General features: G+C 46.2%; 1 protein-coding gene across 8 annotated transcripts in view; it reads left to right on the forward strand.

Moving 5' to 3' along the window:
* TBC1D14 (TBC1 domain family member 14) overlaps positions 1–18,871 on the forward strand; it is an 830,696-nt gene that overhangs the window by 438,006 nt on the left and 373,819 nt on the right. The window lies entirely within an intron of this gene.

Here is an 18,871-nt window from a genome sequence, read left to right on the forward strand (position 1 = left end):
CACGCAAGCCCTACCCCACTGGACTCCCCATGGTGTCTAGTTTTCAGAAATGTGTAGGTTTGGTAGGTTTTCCTAGATGGCAGCGAGCCCGGGGCCAAATAAACAGGTGGTGCCCTGCAAAACCAGGTTGTTTTATGATCAGTAATATTGAAGTCTCTACAGTACGATTTGGGCCATTTCCTGTTGCAGCCACTATGCCTCCCACACAAGGGAGGTAAAGTCCAGTCCACATTTGTAAAGCGCACAATCACCCGTAAGGGTCTCTAGGCGCTGGGGGCCGTCGGGAAGATTAAGCGAGCTATTGCCCAGAGTCACATGGTGCTGGGCTAACCTGCCGCCGGAGCCGGGGATCGAACCGTGGTCCCCAGATTCCAGCGTCAGTCGCCCTGGCCGCGGCGCCACACCTCTCCACATACCATTTTTATTGGGAGACCTGAGGGCACGCTAGGTGATTGGAAATGTGTCAGCCTGGTGATCCGACAACTTTACCACACAGAAAAGTGAGGACAATAACTCATACCTCACTGGACTTCCCAAGGTGTCTAGTTTTCCGAAATGTGTGCGTTTGGTAGGTTTCCCTAGATGGCCACTGAGCCCGGGGCCAAAAAGCGCGGGGGTACCCCCCCCATTTGCAAAACCAGGTAGTTTGTGACGGGTAATTTTTATGTCTCCACAATAGGTTTTGGGCCCTTGCCTTTTCAGTTTTTCCTATTTTCACCTGGTTGTTTCTATAAAAAACCTTGAAGGATCTACACAAATGACCCCATGCTGAATTCAAAATGTTATCTACTTGTCTGAAATGTATAGCTTTCCAGGATCCATTATTGCTTTCATACCCATTTCTACCATTAATTGGAAGGTGGTTGAAAGGTCAAAAAAATAGGCTAAAATGCCAAACCAGAGTCAAATATTTTGGTTTTCTGAACAAAGTCTGTCAGTCCCTGAAAGCTTGGAAGATTGTGATTTCAGCACCACAAACCCTTTGTTGATACCATTTGCAGGGAAAACAAGCAGATGCCTTCTTCTGCAGCACTTTCTTCCCATTTAAAAAAAAATCAAATGTAGCTGTATTTTGGCTAATTTCTGGGTCTCCTCCAGGGGAATTAACAAACCCTGGGTACCTTTAAAATCCCCATCATGATGGAAGAAAAGGATACAAATTTGGCCAGGATACCTTATGTGGTCAAAGTTACAGGGACCTAAGTGTGAACTACCCCAAATAGCCATAAAAAGGCTTAGCGCAGGGGGGAAAAGGCCTGACAGAGAAGGGGTTCATATATTTTGTAAAGTCTGCCAAAGCATGAGTTGTTGAGTAACTTTGGATTCCATGTGGATTACTTCCAACACTTTTCTTGCACTTCTGTGCCCCTCACTAGTAGGTAAACTCAGTGTGTGATGGATGAAAGTATGGAAGTTGGTTTGGATTTGTTGTTTTCTTTAAAAAGAAAAAAAATGCTTTTCGTTATACTATTAACATCAGACCTTCAGGCGCATCACTGATATGTTCCCTGGAACTCGTGAGTGAAGTGGGTCTAGTTTTCCTCAACACACCGCTTCGGACCAGTCCTCAGAGGTCGTTTTGTATTAAATCTGTGCTGCGGAATTATTGTTTGCTGTTATTCGGTTCAGAATATCAAAACGAAGAGACTCCTCAAGGCTTACAAATAATGACCACAAAAACGAATGTTCATTTCATGCATTTCTTCTGAACGCTTAAGGGTAAGATGGAGATGGGATGCCATCCAGTACACAATGCGGACATTGATTATTACTTGTATGTGAGCTTAATGATACTCAATGTATAACTTGCTGCAGCGGTTGTCTCAGGTTTGATGTGTTAAACTGGGCCCCGTCAATATCGCAGGTTATTGCTGGCGCTTTGTCTTGACTACGCTCATCCCTTATTTTACGGGAACGTTTACCTACCCAGCTGTACTTTTATATCACCACTGTGTAGCGCAATCAAGAGAAGATCTCTGAGGCATGCGCCTTGCAGAAGACTAGCGGAGCACAGCCACAGAACCTCGAACACTGCTCTAGGAGAAGTGTGGCTCACTGGTTAGAAGCGGCAGACCCTAAAGCAGAGGTCAGGCCCGGGACCAGGGTTCAATTCCCGACGCGGCAGAGTCTTGGGCTCAATGTCCGCGGGCTCGATAATTCTCGCCTCGGTGCCTACTCTAATCATGGGTCCCACTCTGCAACTCTGGGCAATAGCTTGCTTAATCTCCACAACGGCCTCAACAGCGCTGGGATGCCTGGCTTCACCTTGGGGGTGCCCTGGAGGGGGCATCTCACAGGGAAAGCCAGGATGGGTTCCACAGCGGTATACAGCGCCAGGATGCCCCGAGATGGGGCGGCAGTGCGCTTTACAAGTATACACACATTTACATTTACATAGTAAACGTCAGGACACTGCCTTTGCTGACCAGAAGCAGCGCCCCTGACACGTGCTCTTCACTCATGCCCCTCACGCCATCCAGGCAGTCTGGGTCCGCTTAAGTTCTAAAATGACACTTAGTGGGGTACATAGTTATGAATGTTATGAAAAGCGAAAAACGTGTTTACTTTTATAGGAAAGCTACATTTGTAAATGTTTATCTTGTGTTTTTCATTGTGTGTGTTTTTCGCTAGCAACTTTGTGTGAGGTGGTATGTAATATATCGGTAATATTTCATATTCATATTACCCTCACATTCTGGGTTTTTATTTTTGGTCTGTGGCATGGAATCCAGCGTGCTTGTCGGTAAGAAGTGTGATGGATATTGGTGCATATTTACCATTTGTGTAATGTAGGAAAGTAGAGTATTATGTATTGAGGGGACCAGGGTGTAAAGACTGATTTGCATATGGCTGGGCCTGAACTGGAATGGCATGGGGAGTAAAAAACGATGGATTTAAGCCCAGATCTCTCTACTGGGGTGAATGTCTGACATTGTGCAGCATTCTTGTTCTTTTTCCATTTGTCACCCCTAGTGGGGCAGGTATGCCCAGACGTGGGTCCCGTGCTCTCCATGCCACTGGAGTCAAGCTAGCCTATCTGAGGAGGGGTGATCCGTGAAACCAGTCTCAGGATGCTCGTTTCCAGTCCAGGGAGGACCTGGCATGGCAGTTCGGGCTAGACTTTTCCCATGGGGAACAGGGTCAAGACTGATTTGCATATGGCTGGGTCTGAACTGGAATGGCGTGGGGAGCAAAGAAACAATAGATTTAAGCCCAGATCTCTGTACTGGGGGTGAATGTATGACATTTTTCAGCATTCTATCCATCAATTGTTCTTTAGGCCTCACAATGCAATACTCTAAATAACCCAAATATGATCATTGTGTTCACAATAATAAATCCTTAGCTCAATTCTAGTAGTGTGGCAAAGAGCAGTCAGTCTTTACTAGAGGAACATGTTAAGCATTTCAGAGTACTAACATGGAGGATAAGTAATTCACACAGCTCGAAAGACATTTTACATCAATATATTTAAAAACACTATGATTTTTAGGTAAATTTATTTATTTATTTAAAACTTGTAAGGCGCAACAGCTACCCGCAGTGGGTTTCCCGGCGCAAGGGATAGACTAAAGAAGAAAAACAACAACACTACTGAGTATTTGGCAACAAGAACTGCAAAAGGTAGTTAAAAAAGTAAGGTTTTTAGTTTTTTGCGGAAGCAGAGCATGTTAGTCTCAGTCTTCAGGGCAACGGGAAGGGCATTACAAATTTTGGGACCTAGATGGGAGAAAGATCTTCCTCCCATCTTCACCAGTTTGAATCTGGGAATGACATAATCACAGTTGGCCGAAGATCTTAAAGTACGGCTAGGCCTGTAGGGTTGGACTAGACTCTGGAGGTATAGTGGAGCAGAGCCCTGTTTAATTTGAAAAAGGTAACATAAGGCTTTAAATTTGATACGGCTCGAGACCTTGAGCCGTTTTAGACCGTGAAATGAAGTAAAACCAAAGTTGTGGATTTTAGAAGCAAAAATAATTTGGTGCGAATCAATCCTCAAAACTTTAGCATTGCGGTCAATGGTAAAAAGCAGTAGTAACAATCGGTCACTTGCAGATCGAGTTGCATGGAACTCAAAGAGGGTTAGGGTGATACGGTTCCCAGCACCAAGCCACAACAGTCAGTTTGATTTTACCTCGCTCGAGAAGCCCATTGCAGAAAATGTCCTGGCTGTACGTGGTGCTGAAACAGGAGCTGCAGGAGATCTGGTTTAACTGCTATGTAGGCGGTTTAACCGCTTACATGGGGGCACTAACTGCATCGGTTGAAGATGTAAGTGTTCAGTTGAGGTGCAGCGTTGAGTAATGATGATGGTTGCCGGACTGGCCACCAACAAGCCATGGTAGCGGTAAGATCAGCAAAAAGATATGTCAAAGTTCAGAGGTCGGGGGCAAACGGTAGCCACCTGAAACCTGTTGGCGGTCAGAACTACGGTTTGGGCGAACCCTCTGAGGGCCCAGTAGGCAGCGTTTTTTTTTTTTTTGATTCTGGTATGATGTTTTTACCTGTGGCCTTCATGGAACAAGTGCCATGAGTCAAGGGATGTGTGGAGTTGCCTTTGGCTCTCGAAGGAGTTCTTCTGTCTGAGGAAAACCGGTCTTTGGTTCGGGCCGAGGCACAGTCGTGCAATTCCAAGAAGGTTGCCACAGGTGCAGGGTATCATGCCTTTTTTTCTGTTTAGCTCCTATTGTCGCAGGCTCTGGTCCCCTCTGTGTCCTTTGATGCAAGTGGTGGTGTGGGTGCCAGTAGCCAATGGGCTACTAGCCGTAGCGGATAATCCATCATTCCCTGGGTGTCAGCTTTTCTACCAAGAACCTTCTGTTCTACCACTTTTAAAAATGGCAGATACCTTCCTTAGCTGTGCAGAACAGGTAGCCCACCCTAGAGGTGGGTCGAGCCTTCTGGGGATGTGCACCTCTTGACTACACAATTTTCCTGCCTGTCCCGGTACAAATGTGCTTGGGGACAGGGTGACAGCTGTTCTTTTCTTTTTTGAGGCAACCTGAATTCATATCAGAGGTGGTGAAAGTTTTGAAGCATGGTGCCTTGATGAGTTGCTTCTTTAGCCATCTTGTCAGTTAAGGAGGTGTCACCACCTTAGACCATTTACTCCCTGGAGAGTTCACACCTCCTGGTAGTGGGGTCAGATTCTTGTATTGGCTGCTGGCAGCCAGATCACAGGAAGGGCTTGGGCAACCTCTAAGGTAGCCACCTGGGTGCATGCCACATTAACCTCAACCCAAGAATAAGGTTAAGAGTGATGAGGCACGTTATTTGATACCACACATGACATATTTCCGCAGTACCATAATGGAGCTGGCGACCTTGAATTTGCTTGGGTGCCAGCCCATGTTATGCTAACGACCGCTGATCACCCTTAGTCGCCTTTAATGGAAAAGGCCACTATAGGGACATATAATCGTGCACTTATATGTCCAAACTTTAATATAATGCACCCTGCCTCTTGGGCTCATATGGCCTTCCTTAGGGGTGGCTGGCTTATATTAAAAATAATGCATTGACCTTGCCACATATGGTGTATGCAACGTTGAGTTCAAGCAGTTTGCCTTGCTTCTGCAGTCTTCGATGGCAGGACTCCTGTCAACAGTTTACTTGGGTCATTCATGGTGGCACAAGCAGTGCTTCAGGCCCTGGTGACCCCTTTAACACCTATGCCCTGGGTACCACATACCAGGGACTTATAAGTTTATTAAAGTGCTTACCGATTGGGGTGCCAATTTACATGTATAATTTTTAGGGAGAGCACACTGGCACTAGGGCCTGGTTAGCAGGTTTCAGTGCACTGGCGGTGGAAAAAAACAGCATCTCGTAGTCCAAATGGGGGCAAAGTGGGGGGGACACCTACAAAACACGGGTTTACTCCAGTATTGGAACTTTCATAGATTCCCATGCTTGAATCATTCCCCGTCGTCGAGATGGGAGTTCCCGGTATACATAAAATAGCAATAGAAACCTTTACAAAAAAGGAAACTAGGCCTAGGCCCATTCTAGTTTTGTAACATAGCCACCGCTTTTTGTAAAAGAGACCAAATAAAATTAACAACCAGTCAGATAAGCCTCACCCTCTAGAACCTTCCTGAGAGAACCTAAGACCCTCAGATTTTCGACTGCAAGGGGGTCTCCACTGAGCTCTGCTCAGTTTTTTCCTATCAATCCTATTTCTACAGTTTTTTCGCCTGTGTTTCTACATGCCTTGCTTGGACTACATATTAACATGTCTGACAAGGAGAAGAAAGCCCTCTTTAAACCTTGTACAACCTATTCTAAGAAGAGACTTTATGTGGAGGACAAGCACAAGGATTGCATTTACTGTCTGTACCCAGACCATTAGGCAGCAGAATGTAAGATATGCCGGACCTTCTCAACAAAAACTTTGCAAGACAGCGAGGGGCGTCTCTTGACCTGGCTCCAGAAGCTTAAGTCAAGGAAGGAGACAGTCTCCAGTGATAGTGGTGAGGCCTCCTCCGCGTCATCTTCTGGAGGTCTGTGAAAAGGGGTAGGTCTTCTCCTTCACCTTCTAAAGACCGTCCCTGTAAATCATTGAAAAAGACCTCTCATAGGTCTGAAAGGCGCAGTCCTAGCAAATCCCACTGAGGTGTAAAGGAGAGGGAAGGACTATCAAGAGGAGTGACATCTTCTTCTCCGGCAGCTCCAAAAGCCTTTATAAAGCCCTCATCTGTCTCTTCTGATGGCAAGCCTGTGAAGAAAATTAATTTGTCGACAACGCTGTCGACGAAGACTTAAAAGATACAGTCAGTGTTCGTCTCCTTCAGTTCTGACTCCGTCAACGGGCTCGTCGTCGGTGATTTCCTCGTCTCCTTCGCCTACGCTGCATGGTTCAGCGTTGACTGCATCAACAACGGTTGTGGGCAACTCTGTCATCAACGATGTCGACGTCGACGCGGATGACTACGGCTGTGGTGACGGCAGCATCTGCTGTAGTGGTGACGACTATCTCGACTGTACCGTCGATGGCGTTTATGTCTTCGTCGACGACACTTACATAATCATCGACGACTAGGTCGTCGACGAGGGAAAAAATTGCAATAACTAAGAGGAAGTGTTACATTACCCCTGAGATGACTTCCCCCCCAGCAGGGTGACCCCTCTACCACCTGCACTCATCCTCATCAGATCCCTCCTCTTCAAGGAGGACGGGCCGTATGGGTATGCGAATAGCCCGTCTCAGTTGCACGTTAAGTGTCAGGACACAGATTTTGAGGAAGAATACTTTGAGGACCAGCAATATGATCCTCCCTTGGGTTATCGAGAGGACTACCAGCAACAGATGGTCTCTATGCCTTCCTCCCTACTAACAGACTTACAATTTATGCTTTCGGACTATAGACGGAGATTCCCAACACAATCTCTGGCTCCAGTTGGGGTGCCAGTTACAGCTGTTCCACCTGTACTGCCTTCTACCCCTCAATTGCCAACACCACCACTGCCCGTGGCTCCAGATTCACCGCCAATCGTCCCTCTCATCCAGGATGATACCTCTGATGAGTACCAGGGCAACGTCACTCTTCCAGATCCAGACACAGAGTGGATTGACTATATCATTCCTGATCCAGCTTCGCCTTCACCAGCTCCAGTGGATTCTCCCCCTGGAGACATAGGGGGTTACCATAATTTGATAGAAAGGGCTGCTAAGAGGTTCGAACTGCCCATGCCCATGGTGCAGTCAGAATGTTTCCTTTATGTCTTAAAAGAGCCTTACAGAAAATCAGTTTGGACCATTCCTATAGTTGGTCATGTCTGGGACGAGGGTCTAAAGGTGATGAGAAGTCCAGCCACGGTGCTTCCAGTACTTCCAGAAATATAAAGCCCCTGAGTATAGCCCGGCCTGCCTGCCTGGTCAGTCAGCCTAAACCGGACTCTGTCATCTCCCAGGTGGCCCAAAGAAAGTCTAAAAGTCCTTCAGCTCCCTTCACGACACCTCCAGATAAAGAGGGCAGACGCCTGGATAACGCCGGCAAGAGGTTTTCTCCATGTCCAGCCTGATGGTCAGGGCAGCAAATGCCTTAGCAATACTTGTTTGCTACAATCGGCAGATGTGGTTTGACCTTTTCCTCATCTGGATCAATTGCCAGAAGATGCGAGAGTGGAGGCAAAAAAGATTCTTCAGGAGGGAGAGTGAACCTCTTCAGAGGTAATTGACTGTGCAATGGACAGTGCAACGACTGCGTTCCGCTCCCTAGCGGGAGCTGCTGTCGTCGCCAAGGCTGGCTCCAAGCTACATGGTTTTGTCCGGAGGTTCAAAACAACGCAGAATCCTTAGGGACTCTCCAATGCCGCAAGGTCCCCTTTCGTGGGGGCAGAGGCCTTCATACCTGCAGAGGAGGATACCAGCAACAACGGTATTCTTCATATGCATCAGCCTCTCAATCTTATCGCCTGCAATATAACCAGCGGCAGGGTCTATCATCCTCTTTCTCTAGATCTAAGAACAGAGGACAACAAGGTCGGCAGGTTAAGTACTCCTCTAAGCATCAATAGCGGCTTGCTTGGTCTTACTACTGTTCCTTCTCCTGTAACACCAGTAGGAGGCAGAATCTCACATTACTTCAACAACTGGCAGCAAATAACATCGGATCGTTCGGTTCTGAATATCATTCATTACGGTCATACTCTGGAGTTTGTCCATGCACTGCCTCCTAATCCCCCTCGCGCCACTGAGTCAAAACATCTTCGTCTTCTACGTTTAGTCCATCAAATGCTCCAGAAATCGGCAATGGAGCCGGTTCCTCTCACTCAACGGGGAGAAGGTTTCTACTCCCAGTTCTTTCTATTTCGGAAGACCTTGGAGAAGGGGGCACCCTATTCTAGATCTAAGGGCGCTCAACACCTATCTCAGTCGTTCCGGATGGTTTCCTTGCAGGACATCCTTCGACTCATCAACTCAGGAGAATACATGGCCATATTTGATCTAGAGGACGCATACTTTCAAATGCCCCTCCATCCAGCCAAGAAGGAAGTTCCTTTGCCAAGAGCCACTTTCACTTCAAGGTCCTACCATTTGGACTCAGATCTGCTCTGCGGATCTTTACAAAAGTACTAGCTCTTGTGGCAGCTTTTCTGCGAAAGCAACAGCTTCAGGATTTCCCTTACCTGGACGACTGGTTGCTAAAGGCTCCTTCCAAGCACATGGCAGAAGAATCAGTGGCAGCTTGCACACACCTTTTCGACAACCTGGGTCTTTTTCTCAACACGGAAAAGTCGACTATGTGCCTATCCAGGACAGTCCGGTTCCTGGGGGCCATTCTAGACACGTCCCTCGACAAAGCCTTTCTGTCCCTGGAGAGACAAGAAAAGCTGATGGTCATGGCCCGTCTACTCATAAGAAGACAGTACCTTTCAGTTTGCCTCTACAAGTCCCCCCTAGGGTCACTTTCTTCCTGCATTCCTCTAATTCTTCACTGCAGGTTACGAATGCACCCTCTCCAGGAGGAGCTAGACTTGCAGTGGCGCCAAGTGGAGGGATCCTTCGAGGACAAGATCTTCGTTACCGTGTCCATGAGGGACGCCGCATCATGGCGGACGAGCAAGGAAAACATTTCTCAGGGCCTCTCCTTCAAGGTCACCCCAGCTCCTCAAATAAAAACCACAGATGCCTTGCTGGAGGGCTGGGGAGCGGTCTTGCAAGACCTTCACGTAAGTGGCTGTTGGCTACCCCAAAATCGTCTTCTGCATATCAATCTGCTAGAGCTCAGAGCGATTTGCCTGGCCTTACAGGCTTTCTTCCTGCGGATACAGCAATCTGCAGTCCTCTTACGAACTGACAATACGCCAGCCATGCATTACATAAACAAAGAGGGCAGTACCAGGTCTCGTCTTTTGTCAAAAGAAGCTCAGACAACCTGGGAATGGGCGATCCAGCATGCGATATCGCTAAAAGCAGAGCATCTTCGGGTGTTCTCAACGAGATGGCGGACAGGCTGAGCAGACTGAAATCAGTCAGCCACAAATGGGAACTGGACCAGCCCACTCTGGAGCAGGTGTTTAGCCTATGGGGCAGGCCGTCCATAGACCTCTTTACCACGCCAGAGAATAAGAAATGCTTATTCAATGCAAGCAGGCTTCACCATCTGGGATCATTGGGAAATGTGCTTTCGATGGCCTGGTCAGGTGCCTTTGTTTACATTTTTCCCCCCATTCCTCTGATCCCCAGACTTCTCAGGAAGCTCAAGGCGGAGCCTTGCAAGATGATTTTGATAGCTCCTGTGTGGCCCCGCCAATTTTGGTTCACAGAGCTGCATCTCCTCTCCCTGGAGCGTCCTCTTCCTTTGCAGCCGATTCCTTCGCTGCTGACAATATCCCAGGGCCAAGTCTGGCACCCGGATCCTTGATCCCTGCAGTTATCGGCATGGCTCCTGAGCACCGAGAATTTCTCGGTTTGACCCTTTTGGCAGAATGTAGAGACGTACTTTCTCAGGCATGAGCTCCAAGTACCAACAAATCCTACCGGCTAAAGTTGAAGCGTTTCTGCCATTGGTGCCAGCGGGAGGGCATTCATCCACTTTCTTCCGCACAGCATGAAGTTCTTCCTTACATTCTTTCGTTAGCAAAAGCAGGGCTGGCTCACTCATCCATCAAAGTTCATCTTGCCGCCATTTCTCGCTTCAGACGCACATCTTCTGGTCCTTCCCTCTGGTCGGCAAGGATAATCAAACAGTTTCTCAAGGGCCTTTTTAGAGTTTTCCTTCCAGTCAAGCCTCCGCCGCCTCTTAAGCACCTTAATTTGGTTCCCACCCAGCTCATGAAACATCCCTTTGAGCCTATTCTTAGGGCGTTTTTGTAATTCCTCACCTGCAAGGTGGCTCTTCTTCTAGCCTTAACTTCAGTCAGGAGAGTAGGTGAGTTACAGGCACTCACCATGCAGGAGCCTTTTCTCCAATTTAAAAAAGGGACAGTGATACTCCGTGCCAACACAAAGTTCATACCGAAAGTGCCTTCAGACTTTCATTTGAATGAGCCGGTCATACTTAAAACTTTTTCTCCTCAACCTACTACTCCAGCGGAGAGAGCACTTCACTCACTGGACATTCAGCGGTGCTTAAAGTTCTATTTCAACGTACTAAGGACTTCAGGAAATCACCTCAGCTCTTTGTGGCTTTCAGCACCCCTCATAAGGGTTTTCCCCTTTCCAAGCTGGGGATTGCTCGTTGGACTACCAGCGCTATCCAGTATTGTCACCGAGCAGCGGGCAAGCCCCTTGAAGGTCGGATCCGTGCTCACTCCACGATGGCGATTTCTTCTTCGACTGCCCTCTTTGCCGGAGTTCCTATCCGGGACATCTGCAGAGCAGCAACCTGGAGCAGTACTCGTACATTTACAAAACATTACTGCTTGGATTCTTCAACACAGAGTGACACAGCAGTGAAGGCAGTCCTGAGGAACCTCTTTCATTAAGTGGTGAGCTTTTCCCTTTCAACCCTCCTTCCGTCATTCTGTTTAAGCTCCTTTGCACATTCTTGAAGTTCATTTGCTTCTTTCTTCCTTTTTCCTTATGTTTACAGATGTGTTTATTTACCTTTGAGTTTATGATTTTGGTGAATTGGCAATTTCTCTTTTCTAGCTTACACTTATTAATGTCTCATGGCTTTCGGTTTTAACAATCAATAATAGATAAATAAGGAATCAAGGTTAAAAAAATGTGTTCATAACTGCTAATTACTCTGATTCAAGCATGGGAATCTATGAAAGTTCCAATACTGGAGTAAGAAAACAAGTTCCTTGCCTGTAACTTTGGTTCGCCAGTATTGGAAACTTTGATAGATTCTCATGCGACTCACCCTCCTCCCCTGGGAAAGCTCAACCTTCAGCATCTTCAGTTATATGATTATGCAAGACTACGAAAATCTGAGGGTCTGATGTTCTCTCAAGAAGGTTCTACACGGTGAGGCTATTCTGATTGGTTGTTCATTTTATTTGGTCTCTTTTACAAAAAGAGGTGGATATGTTACAAAACTAGAATGGGCCTAGGTCTAGTTTATATTTTTTTGTAATAGTTTCTATTGCTATTTTATGTATACTGGGGACTCATCTCGATAAAGGGGAATGATTCAAGCATGGGAATCTATGAAAGTGTCCAATACTGGAGAAACAAAGTTACAGGTAAGTAACTTGTTTTCTTTCTTATATTTAATGAGTAAAAATTAATTCCCAAATACTGCATGGATGTGATTGACCCAGCCTAAACGGATGTTAAGGTATCGCCTACCAGACAGTGCAAGCTGTCTTGTTGCTTAAGATTTTATTTTATTTTATTTTATTTATTTGAAAAGTTTTATATAGCGATGGCTAGACCCGGAGCTAGACCAGAGCGCTTTACATGAGGATAAGCATTATTTCAGAGCATAGTTACAGGTTACATAGTTACGCAGTTTCAGATCACAGTTACAAGTTGCTGGAGTGTAGTTACATGCGTTAAAAAGCATACGTAAGGTAAAACAAAGGTAAGGGGAGAGATTCAGGGGCGAAGGGATAGGAGCAGGGGAGGTAGACAAAGAATGAAAGCGGGAAAGAGGTGGGGGAGGGTGAAAGAAACACAACTGGGAGACGAGGAAAACAGTGTCCAACGACTGGTGTGCTGTGATCCCAGTGGAAATTGTGTCATTCCCACACCTCCGCTGTGTGTGGCTCTCTTTACACTGTGGACTCTAGCAGAGGGGTCTCTGAGACTACAGGGTATACATACTGGATCCCTCCCCAACAAGGGGAAAGAGAGTGCGTTGACCTCCTTTATAATCCTGCGAAGCATTCAACCTGGTCATTTCCTTCTGGGTGGTGTAATGATACTCTCACATGCTTAATGCCACAACCCCTCAAAAATGACTGCTTTTTTCTGATGTCAACTGCATTCCGTTATCTTAGACCAAAATCTCTGGAAGGCCTTCTGTTGGGAAAACATCCTCAAGAAATTCAATGACCATGTCAGTGATAATATTACCTACTATGCGCACTTCCGGCCATTTGGAATAATAATCAAAAAGCACTACAGCAAATGCTTCTTTAGAAGGTAAGGTTGAAAATGGCCCCATAAAATACAAGGCTAACCTGCGCCATGATCTGTTTGGAAACTCCACCATTTCTAAAGGAACACTCAATGATTTAGCCACCTTGTCACTAGCACTACACGCACCACAACTCCTCACCCATCGGTTAACCATGGCATCCAATCCTGGCCACAAAAAACTCTCCTTTATTTTCTTCCCTGTGCTCGACATTACTCTGTGTCCCTCATGACTTGGTTTGATAATGCTTTGAGTATTCCATATGTTGGTACAATTCTGTCTCCCCTCAAGATAATAATATTACACATGGATAACTCCTCCTTCACTTTAAAAATGCACCGCACTCCCCCTGTAGGTGACAATCCTTAGTCCAACCACCAGAAATGTACTCTTTGACTGTCCATAACACCACATCCTTCTCCATTTCCTGAATCCACACAACTTCAGATAATTCCTGCCCATCTTCAAGTCCCATTTCTTTACCCAATATAACATTCTCATATGTGAAAGCTACATCACACTTGCTTTCAACGACTACAGATTCATTATCGTGTTCCAATGGCAACTGTGATAACCCATCAACACCACTGTTCTCCTTTCCTGGTGCATACTCAATCTCATAATGGTACATTTGCAATTTGGAAGCCAACCTTCCTAATCATGGTGTTAGGTTTCTTCCACTACGTGCCTTCAGAATGTTTAGTAATGGTCTGTGGGCAGTGCACATTTTTTATTTCCTTCCCCATACATATAATCTAAAATGTTCCACCGCCCACATTGCTTCTAGTAACTCTATTTCAGTCCCTGAGTAATTCCTCTCAGCTTGTGTCAATGAATAGAAAGCATACACTACAACCCAATCAGACCTACTTTTTTGTGATAAAACTGCACCAACTCCATAACCACTAGCATTCACCAATATTATACAGTCCACCCCATCACAAACTATTTCAAACAGGGTGCATGCAATAGCTCATTCTTAATTGCAATAAAACGTTTTACTTATTCCTGGGAGCAACACAATTTCACATTTGTATTCAATAAAGACGGTAAATGTTCCACTTTGGTAACATCATTTTCTTTAAACTGTGAACAGAATTCCGTCAATCCTAAAAAAGACATACATTTTTCCTTACTTGTAGGTTTAGGAGCATTTACAATAGACTCGACATGGCTAATTTTAGGACGAATGCCTACATGACTTAGGTCATTCTACTTGCTGCTTCCCAAAGGTACACTTCTTCCTTTTCACTGTTAGGCTTTTCCTGCTCATTGCTCACCATTGATTAATTTTATTGTCACTCATTTGTTTCTTTCTTTTTCAATGACTTGATTTCCTCTTAGGCGTGATATTAGCCAAAACACTTTGATTTTACTAACATTATGCCTATAGTATACGTACTAATAGGAGCTTCCATGCAACCCCTTCCATGCATTCGTCAGCCAACGGCCGTCGTGAGCACTACCTCTGTAGTGCTGCGCACGTCCGTTGGCCGACGCGGCCCTGCCCACTCCGCTAAAGCGCCGCACAGCGGCAAAATTGCTGCCGCGGTTAAGCGGCTACACCAGCTCCATTGTTTTTGTTGTTGTTGTGTGAGTCACATTTTTCTTCTACCCATTGTAGCATACAGGATGGCCTAACTTAACTGTGAGTGACGGTGTTCTGCATTTGCACAAAGACCACAATCACACACAAAGTAGTTCTCTTCACTGCCATGGTGTACTATGCCAATGTGTGCTTTTTGAGACTGAAATGTTATATTTTTGTTTTCAGACGTTTTTTATACAGGTAATGGCATGGCAGTTCACCCAACAAATTTTTACAAGCAAATCTGCCTCACCATACCGAATACCTGTCCCCAAGCACTGTTGACATCTCTTTCTCTCGTGCTGCTCACTCTTTTGTGCTTCTCCAGGCCTTGTCGCTTTCTTCCTTCGGAGAGGTTTGGCGGAAAAGACACGCGAGAGGTCGTGTGTCTTTTCCGCCAAACTCCTCCGACATTCTCGCTTCTTTTGATAATGTGCTTCTCCCCCTCTCCCTGTGTTTCTCTCTCCCTTGTGTGCTGCTTTCCCCTTCTGCCCCACCTGCTCCTCCATAGCACCCTACCACCCAGGACTGTACTGTGAACCAAAACTGGCCCTGGTAAAGAGCTCGGCCGGCCCCCCTGGGAGCGGCTGAGCTGTTTGCTAGGGCCGGTTTTGTTACAGGGGCCTATTTCGCAGCTACGCTGCAAAAACGGCCCTGTAACAAAAGTGGCCCCCAGGGGCCCAAAATCGGCCCCCACCCTAGCCGCCCACCGGGGAAATGCCCGGTGCCCGCTACGTCCAGTCTGGCCCTGCTACCACCCAATGCAGTCCTTCTTTATTTTTATTTTGCATGAACATGTTAAAAACAATAGTAATTTTGTTCTTTACCCATCTGTGTCAATCGCCATCTTAAACTGGTAAGTAAAAATAGGAACAGACACTCTTGTCATTCTGTAGGCAGGTGCATGTGTGTGTGTGTGTACATAATGATGTGATCGGCAATAATAGTTGTCATTGCACTTTTGTTTCTTTTACACAGATGTGCATTTGTATGTTGGCAACTGGCTGAATGCTTTCAAATGTGTCTGTTGGGTCCACAGTTTCAATGGAAATTTGCAAATGTGTATTAGGTTTGTCTACTAGTCCATTGTGTTACGTTCAGGTCATTTCAATAGCAGCTTTATTTGGTTAAATTGAACAATATACCCAAAACATAAATATATATTTTTAAAAAGTACAATTAGATATCATAATGAGTGCAAAATCCCAAAATACAATAATTCGAGCAAACACGAATCATATAACCATTGAATCAGATACTTAGTTCCTTGAGTATTATAAATATAAAATGCAATTACAATTATTAAAATTTGATTACCATGAATATAAAACCACAAGAGAGACAAACCTGATCAAGACATTTTTACTTGCCCACCATCTTTCTATCTTTCACCACAGCAGATAGAAGATTTGTACACCATAAAACAGACTTGATCAGTTAGCAGTAATTGTGGATAATTCATGGCTGATTTACACTGTTTAAAATTATGCAACTTTAAGAGAGGAATTAAAAATTGAGATCTCTGAATCCGGTATATTCTTATATTCAGTACCTTCCATCATGTTACGTAGAAATGTGTTTTCTGAACATGTTTCCAGTACCTCTGTGAATTGTGGGCATGTGCGTATTCGGTTAGTGTAGAATATGTTTCTCATGTTGTGTTTTTCAACTCTCTTCCAGACATTTGTTCTCTCAGATGTCAAACAAAACTCTGCATCTTCTAAGCAACAAAATGTGCTTGAATATCAGTGGTGGGCATACCTTATTGTCTGTATTGAGCAAAGTGAGTAAGACTGCTTGCTGTAAGAGTTTGTAGTTCTTCCAGAGAAGATTTGGAAAATTATAGACTACATGTTGTATTTCACCGCACACATTCAAGGGATTTCTAGAAAATAAAAATGACAGATAATTCTGTAAGGGAATATGAAATATCCCAACAAGTCATGGTCTGCTAAGAGTCGAAGCAAGTAAATGGCCAAAAAGTGTTGGTGTTAAGTATGACCTGGGCTCCCACTATGACCAGTAAAGTATGACCAGTATACTATCGAGGATGGGCAAGGTGGAATGATGGATTTACAGTTATTCTAATTATCAGGTATTTGACGTTAAAGCGACCATTAAAAAATATCACCTGGGGTTCATCAGTATTACAGACTCAGGTATTGAATAGTAGTTGCATGTAGAGGGGATTGAACAAATCGTATACACTCTTATTTGTATGGATGATGAAGTACATCCGCTTGAGTCCTTAAATGCTGCAGTTGTAAAGACTGTGCCATATTGCACCAAAAAACGAACTGATTTTGATTATCGCTCAAATTCCAGCTTTTAGAAGCACACGTTTACCCCAAAAACATCAGCTTGCTTTTACTTGAGCAATGCTAAAATTAACATTAACAGTTTAATATTTAGTAAATACTCTCCTTTTTGCCAAAACTTGCTTGCTGTTGTCCTCTCAATACAGGGCGCATCTTTATCCGTGGTTAAGAGTCTTGTTTATCCGTGGTCAAGAGGGTGTTGCTCAGTGATTTGTAACTTTCCCTTTATAGTAATGGAACATGATCTAAAGCCAGCTCGTTAGTCCCACTTGCGTTTTTCTTTATTAATTGACTGATTAATATCACAAAACTCCCTTACTTAATTTATTGGTCCCTTCAGCCATAAAAGAGTTGGGCCTCTTAGAAGAAAATCTGCGTACATATAACTGCATGAATTTGCTTGCTGAATGACTTCAGGAGGTGTGTTTTATTGCTTTGGATAGCACAACTTATAAATAAATTTAAACAAAATAAAATTAGATTCAGGACACCGACTAGTTTCATGACATTATGTAACATTATTTTTTCTGCACATTGACAGTGTCGTATACCAGCTAAGATGAATACATTTTTCAGCATGAAAGGTACAGCTGATGAACTTTAACAGTCCCCTGTTAGAGTTAATTTCTTGTTAAGTAAGAAAGTCCGGGGGGGCGTGGCCTGGAGCCGAAGATGGTGGACGGGTAGATCTTGAGCTCCGTCCGTAGCCCATAACACTCGCATATTATCCTGCAGCCCCAGATTGCAACCCGCCTGATTTTGCTACCGGAGACCCCCGGGGGGGCACTGACAGCAGCGGAGCGGTGTCTGTCCACCCGACCCACAGCGCGCGAGCGCTGCGACATTGGGACCCACAGCGGCCTCCTGGACGAAGCGAAGCCCCGGGCTCGAGTAGGTGGCCTGCCCGACTCGCCCTATACCATCAGCGCGGTCCGATCGGGGCCCCGGACGGAGGTGCTTGCGGCCATCAGTGGAGGTAACGGGGCGCGGATGGGCACCCTCGCAAGCCCGTGGCCCTACTGCCTGCCTCCTGGCACTGAGCCCTGCCCGGCCGCCCTGCTGTGGGGTCCGTGAGACACGCGGGAATCTTCCCGGATCGGCTGGCCTGCTCACCATTCACACTACGGCGCCTGCCCTCAGCAGAGCTGTCCTGGGCTGCAAGTGGGGCGCCGCCAATCACCAAACATTGGCGCAGGGAGCCAGTCTTTACCCGGACCCCCTTGAGCACGTCGGATCTGAGGCGCAGTGTCTCTCGCCGGCGCCATTTTGCAGGCACATCTGAACAGTGCATTGCCCTCCGGGACTGGGACTGTGGCGCCTTGCATGTGAGGTGGGATCCTACATCGCAGTGACGCATTTCTGAGACGGGACACCCCGCAGTGGCACCCGTACCCCAAGAGCCCCGGATTGCTGACACCGGCCCACTGACCAGGAGAACGACACATGCCTTGAAGCCTGGCCATATAACTCCAGCACGGCCGCCCGTCGTGTTCCTGATAGGGTTCTACGCCTCAACTGATGTTACCCAGGGCCCCTTGGTCCCTCTTCATTGGCACTCTGGACGCAGGGGTCATACCTGCCCGTTCGGCCACCAGTGGACGTACAGACTCTCCACCCGCAGTGCAGAGCGCATACACCCTGCATAATCTCTGCCTCCCTGACCACTGCATTCTGTACACTCGGTGGACGTGGTACTACGTTCTGGTTGGACACTAGAGTAAGCAAAGGCACTTGGAAGTGCCCATTACAACGCCACCCTGCTAACGAGATCCATGGGCAAGCACAGGGGCAGAACTCATGACCAGGGAGCCGCAACGGACATGCAGTTCACGGGCTCTGAGGACCCACTGGCCTCCTCTGATGTGGACATCATCCCACCGACCGGGAGACGATCCCAAGACGCAAAGTTGGACCTCATCCTCAATGAA

This window comes from Lissotriton helveticus, chromosome 2_2 (assembly GCF_964261635.1).
Source record: "Lissotriton helveticus chromosome 2_2, aLisHel1.1, whole genome shotgun sequence".
Classification (NCBI taxonomy): domain Eukaryota; kingdom Metazoa; phylum Chordata; class Amphibia; order Caudata; family Salamandridae; genus Lissotriton; species Lissotriton helveticus.